The 6,329-nt window shown below is 39.0% G+C and overlaps 1 long non-coding RNA gene across 1 annotated transcript in view; it reads right to left on the bottom strand.

The window, feature by feature from the left end:
- Window positions 1-3,813, bottom strand: part of LOC138686834 (uncharacterized) — a 41,692-nt gene extending 37,879 nt beyond the window's left edge. The window contains exons 1-3 of the long non-coding RNA XR_011326137.1: window positions 3,638-3,813; window positions 1,447-1,519; window positions 413-550 (exon numbers count right to left, since the gene is read on the bottom strand). This is a non-coding gene — a long non-coding RNA (uncharacterized lncRNA). The remainder of the gene's footprint in view (window positions 1-412; window positions 551-1,446; window positions 1,520-3,637) is intronic.
- Between the last annotated feature and the right edge of the window lie 2,516 nt (window positions 3,814-6,329).

Raw genomic sequence — 6,329 nt, 5'->3', positions numbered from 1 at the left:
TACCACAGAGCCCTCACCTGAAAGCACAGACTCTGGCAGGCAGCCTTGACTGTAGCAAGAGTGTGCTCTGCAGGGCCAAGAGGAAGGTGCTTGAGGCTGGCCGTGGTTACTGGAGACAAGTTGTAATCCCTTCCCACCAGAAGAGCTGGTGACAACGGGGGCAGAAATGGAAATGAGTATTCATTGTTGAAAGTTCTTTACTTTAAAGAATACTCAGAGGGGCTTTTGTTCATAATTTAAATGCTTAAAATTAGAGCTATACGCTTCACTAATGTTCCCACTAGCATCAAGAGGGCATTTGTCAAAGGCTTCAGTGGGAACCAAAATTATCCCTCAACTATTTTGCCATTACAAGACTTATCTATTTTGCTATTGCTAATCATAGCCCACAGTCAAATCAACAAAACGTTACCAAATCAAGGTGCAGGAACTCAGGAAGACTTGGAAATCATCGCTTCTGTCTGCCGGAAATGAAATGCCCTTCTCTGGTTTCAGTTTCTGCTGTTGCGAGTTAGATTGTATTCCAGTACATTCTGCTAAATCAATCACACTGTAAAATACATTAACATTACTCACCCCCAAAATGTTGTTTTTCCTGTAATTTTAGGATGACGATGACACAGAGCAATCAAAGCAAGACCATTGACATGTATGGCTAATACTCTACCTTCATCTCATCACACCGTCCTTCAGAGTTAAAGCCCAAATGGTACTTCCGCGTTCTGTTTTATTTTGCCTCTTACACCACACCCATAACAATGGAACCAATGACATACAGAGCAACATGCAGCTCAAGCTTTCTTAGAGGGGGAAACCTGCTAGTGTATATTTTATATTTAGTTTCTAATTACTGTCTTAATTTGTGACCCTGCTGTCACATGTGCTTTTATGACAATTGCAAAAATCAAAGAAAGCATGTTTTGTTGTTCTAGTAAAAATGGTGAGGTATGGCATTCAGCAGATTTCTTCTTCAGAAAAGGGAGCTGTTTCTCAGAAAAGCTTTCAGTCAAGTCCAGAACAACAAGCAGAAGTTGGTACTCAAGATTTCAGCTCTCCAGTGTTTGGATCAGATCCCATCTGCATTCTGGAAGAGAGATCTGAATATATGAAATTCGAGTATATCTCATGGGCTCCCTCCACCCGATGGAAGAAGAAGATGCTCATAGATTATTATTGTATAGAGTTCTCCAGGTACAGCTAATGATTCATCATGCACCTGTTCTGATAATCAATTACTCAGTGCTATACAATAGCTTATCGAAACCCTTGATATATATTGTTAGATGCTTGTTATACATCTGATTGCAATATGGCCAAAAAGACAGAGAACTTCTATTTTGTAAAGTAAAGAAAAAGCCAATATACTCAAAAGCTGAGCCTGCACGTCTGGAAACTCGGTAAAACACATTCAAATTAAAAAAAAAAAAAAGGTAAAAGTAAACTTACATGAACAAATGGAAAATTTAATTAAAAACAGAGGATGAAGATGGATTCTGCGCATTTTTCAGGATCAAGTGACCTGGAAAAAGAGAGAGAAAACCTTGTGTGGATAAAAAGCGTTTACAGTACAAATGAGAAAAAATAAAGTTCAAATAACAAATTTAAGTAATTAAAATTGGAAAGGGAACTTCAAAAAAATATTTTAAAAGAGAAACTCTGGAAATTATATACCAAATGATATTTGACATTTCAGTTACACAAAGACACATAATTTTCCCCTCATTAGTGCATATTTCTTCCCCTTCTACAGTTATTTAGCCACTACAGTATCTCAAACACGATCATTGGTTTTTTCCACTTTTGGTCATTAGTATTTGCATGGCAGTGGCTCCAGACACCTATAGGATGCTCAGATTTGAGATGAAGAACCTACAAAAGACAGGAGATAATCCTGGTTCAGAGAGGCAACAGTCTAAACCCTTTATCCAGCAAAGACACTCTTTTCAGAGGAAAATGACAGGTAAGTGAGAAAGGCTACTCAGAACTGAAGCTACATAACTTTATTTTGTAGAGGCACTATAGACCTTCCCCTGCCTGGTTTGAATAACTCTTTCAAACAAGGACATTACATGCATGCCAGTAAAACACTTCCTCCCCCAGCTAACCCTGGACTAGCATGCATGTTTCCATAGGAGAAAATCTTCATGTTTCCATCCCCGTACCATTCTAAAATTACTTGGAGTGGTTCCCATACCAGTTCAAGAACCTCTGAATTTTGCCTGAGTTTTTGAAAATTGTGTACCCCAAACTGTAAAACTGAAAGCAAGAGAATCAGCTACAATTTCTTTCTCACAGCTACAGAGCAAAGTTACTCACTTCAGTTTTCCCCAATTCTGGCAATTCAGGGCACCATGAGTCATTATCCCCTCTTGCCAACTACTGTTTCAAAGCACAAATCTCCATAAGGGGAAATTAAATGTTTCATCAAACTCGCCCTTCAAGAGCCAAGAGAACTGTCTCACTGAGAGAGCTTCTTGACACGACACAGAAAAAAAGCTCAACATAATCACTGCAGAGTAATCAGAAAATGAAATCATATTCCAGACCTGTCACTTCTTCTGTTTCTGAGACAGGCAAGTACATTTCTGACATTTGGGGCCTGTTTCTACGGCCACTGAAGTCAAAGGCAAACCCTCCCTTGGCCTGAACAGGCACAGACCCACTATTATGTTATAAAGCAGAGCTATCGTGAAAGAGCAAGGCTCTTCTTCAGGAGGATAGATATACATAGCTGAGCTGCTGCTCTTCTCCAGCTAATCTACAGGGTAAGTTGTAGGGTTTCATAAAATAGACACAAGCAGTAACAGGATCAAGAGCTACTCTTCTTGTGAGAGGGCCCAAATTAAATTTTCCTAAGATTAATTTACCTTCCCTATTTCCCCTAAATAAATAAATAAACAACACAACAGGAGAACAAGACAAGCTTATTCTAGTGCTCAACTAATTAACAGTACCAATTAGTGTTTAGTGGCAATGATAATTATAATCATATCCTTGTGAGTCTACTGAGGCTGCCACATCAGATGGATTGCAGTGTTCCCCCTTCCTTTACAAACTTAAATCAGTATCACTTCAAACCTGACAGGGTCATTTCATGAAAAGTGATCAGAGTCACCTTTAATTTATGTGCTAAACTGAGAAATTCAAAAGCCTTTTGAGTGGTGGGAGGAGAAAGGACAAAGAACCACTTTGAGTAATGAAATCAGTAAATGAAGCTCCTTGCTGTCCCACATAGGCATCATTCTTTAGATTTTCATTTGAAGTAGTCAAATATAAACAATCACAAAGCCAACATTCACAGGCTCTGTGCAGCTAGCATGTTTCTAGTAAAAACACAGAAACACAGAATAATTTAGGATAGGAAAGACCTTTGTAGTCCAATCTACAATTCAAAGTAGGGCTACCCAGACCAGTTTACTCATGGCTTTGTCTTGCCAAGCACTGAATATCTCCAAGGATGGGGATTGCACCCTCTAGACACATGTTCCAGTGTTTGATCACCTTCATGGTGAAAAATCTTTTTCCTTATATCAAACAGGAATCTCATTGCAACTTGTGTTGCTCAGTCAGGGAGAGACACCAGACACCCTCTATAGCTCAAGATCTGGATGGCAGCTCCCATTCACTGGAGTCCTACCTGGGTTGAGGTCTCCGATATGCCAAGTCACTCCAGCTCCTCGTGCTGCAGATCATGCCCCATGGCACGCTCACACTACCACCGGACAGTTTTAAGCAGTCCCATGCTGTCTTGAACAGAATTTCTGGGCCACTCGACAGCCCTGCTAACTGCTGCTACAACTGTTACCTATCTGCTAACTATAGGCTGGGAGCTGTGCTCTTATATAGCCAGCTGAATGGCGCTTGACATTCCCTGAGCAGCTGTCAGTTGGAGACAATAGCTGTAGCACTTCCTAATCAAGAAACAGCCAACAGAAGCTCTCTGTTAGAGTTGATTGAAGCAAAAGCCTCTGGAAGCTAAACCTCACTGGCAGCAGGGAGCCAGAAGTTCCCTGCCCGTGCAGTTCTCAGATGTTCCCTGAAGGCCTCTCTAGAAGAAGGTTGGAAACTGCTGCAACAACTTTCTGCTACCCACTTCTGCTTGCTCTTTCAAGCCCCAAACCCTCATGGACAAATGATTTGCTTGTTCTTTAAAGTAAACAAAGGTCAGTGCACTCTTTGGGAAAGATCATAAAAAATACACAATTGTAGAGTAGTTGGAACACATCTATTCTGAGTTTACTAACAAAATGTAATCAGAGGGGGCCAATACAGAGTCTGGGAAGTTTCTGAATCATACTGGTAAATATGCAGGCCCAGCACTCAGCTAAGCCAACCACAGAGGACATAGGATGTAAAGCAGACAAGAAATTCCTCTAAGGAATGGGCAGAACAACACTGCAGCAATTAACTTGGCTTTACACAAGGCGACACCTGACCATTGCATGAGAACAGGGAAGAAATATGGGGAAGCTATGGAGAAGCTAAAAACTAAGCACGGCATGGTACTGAGATACATATTCAGATACAGGTCAGGGCTTCACACACATAATAAACATATACAGCAGGAGAACTCTTATGAGTATTATAATAATGAAAACAATGTGTATGAACATAAAATTCCAAGAAAACAGAATCTAGAGCATCCAAAGGTCAGAGCTGAGAGTACGACTGTTATTGTTTTCAATGCCAAAAGCAGAAGCACAGTAGAACTGAGTCTCGTAGCAGCTTTTGTTGTTGTCATTAGCTCTAAACATGGTAGAAGGAATCTCATAAGAGAGAGACAACTAGCTAGGGAACACAAGCTTTTGATCTATCTTAGCAAACCATCCTACCTTATTGTGATTTTTTTGTGGGGTTTTTTTTTAGAATAATTACTACTAAGAAAAAAAAATAATCCTGAAGTTCAAGTCTCTCATTTTGCAAGAAGAATTGTCAGTTTGAACAAACACTTGAGGGGCAGGGACTTGTCCCTGTTCCCTGATCACCACCCTCTCTCCATCTCTCCCACTAGGAATATATCTTTCCCTATCTGTTATGCTAATTCCAGGAGGAAATCAAATATACATTTCCATTAGTGACTAAAGCTCTGATCCTACAATTAGTTAAACACAAACTTAATTTTATGCATGTGAGTCATCCCATCAACATTCCCATATGCCAGAGACTTTGTGGGATTGCTGCCTAAAAATGAAGCCATTATGAATGAACTCCATTTCTGAGTTGCAGAACTGGGGTTAGAAAGTACATGAAGAACTGAGATATTAGAACATAAATCCACAGCATAACATAGGCCAAGGAAGTAAGCATTTAAAAAAAAAAAAAAAAAAGATTAGCTAATTCCTTATTCTGAAAAGAAATCACACAAGAGTTGATGTTATTAATTAAGAAGTTTCATTCTTGTTACCCAACAGTCAGTGCTTCTCCAACAAAAACATGGCAAATTGCCTCATTTTAAAGAGCACATGCCAGACTCTAGATTTAACTCTGCCTGCTTTTGGCCACTACAGCATCATAAATTTGGTATCTTTCATTCTGGCCCCATATGTTAGAATTAGGTCTAAATTCAACTCTTTTCTACATATTCATACCAAAAATCTTCAGAGACTCGTAGTATCAATGAAAATCCCTAACATGTAGTTATCATTTTACATTTGAAAAACACCTTACAAACATTAACTAAATAATTAGAACTAAATATAACTAATTAATACACTAATTAATTAATCATATAAGTACTGTGCATGCTCCTTAAAATGGCTGCAACATTTTAGTAATGAAACGGTTCAATACAACAGTGGTAACTGTTAGCTCTACTGCAGGAATGCATGCCAGAATCAGACTTGTAGTATAAAAGAGGATAGTAGAACAACATTTAATAGCTCAGAATGAAGTCTCAATACTTACATTGCTAGGCATGTCTAAAAGCAAGGGGTCCAGAATCATTTTCATTGACATTTTTGCCACCTGCTAGAAGACAAGTGTATTGCGCAACTGTTACTCAAAAGCAAACATGACTTATTACTCCCAAGCTCAGTGGAATCTCACACTATTAGTAATTTAAATCTTCAGCCTTTCCACAAAGTATTTTATATAATCATATTTCCCTGTATACTAAAACCACTCTTTTAATATATATTAAAATATATCTCCTGTAAACTCAGTGCATGCTCAACATTTAACATCATATGCTGTACACAGAGTCATTGCCAGAAAAGAGCAAGTAATTTCTTTACAAATATCACCACTTTGTAGTTCCAAACTATCCAAGGCTTACCTCCTTCTCTAGACAGTTTGTAAATACACTACTCACAGGCTATGGCAACTGGGGA

Source organism: Haliaeetus albicilla, chromosome 9 (genome assembly GCF_947461875.1).
Source record: "Haliaeetus albicilla chromosome 9, bHalAlb1.1, whole genome shotgun sequence".
Lineage (NCBI taxonomy): Eukaryota > Metazoa > Chordata > Aves > Accipitriformes > Accipitridae > Haliaeetus > Haliaeetus albicilla.
Note: the sequence above shows the minus strand (reverse complement) of the source record. Positions and strands in the feature narration are given on the sequence as shown.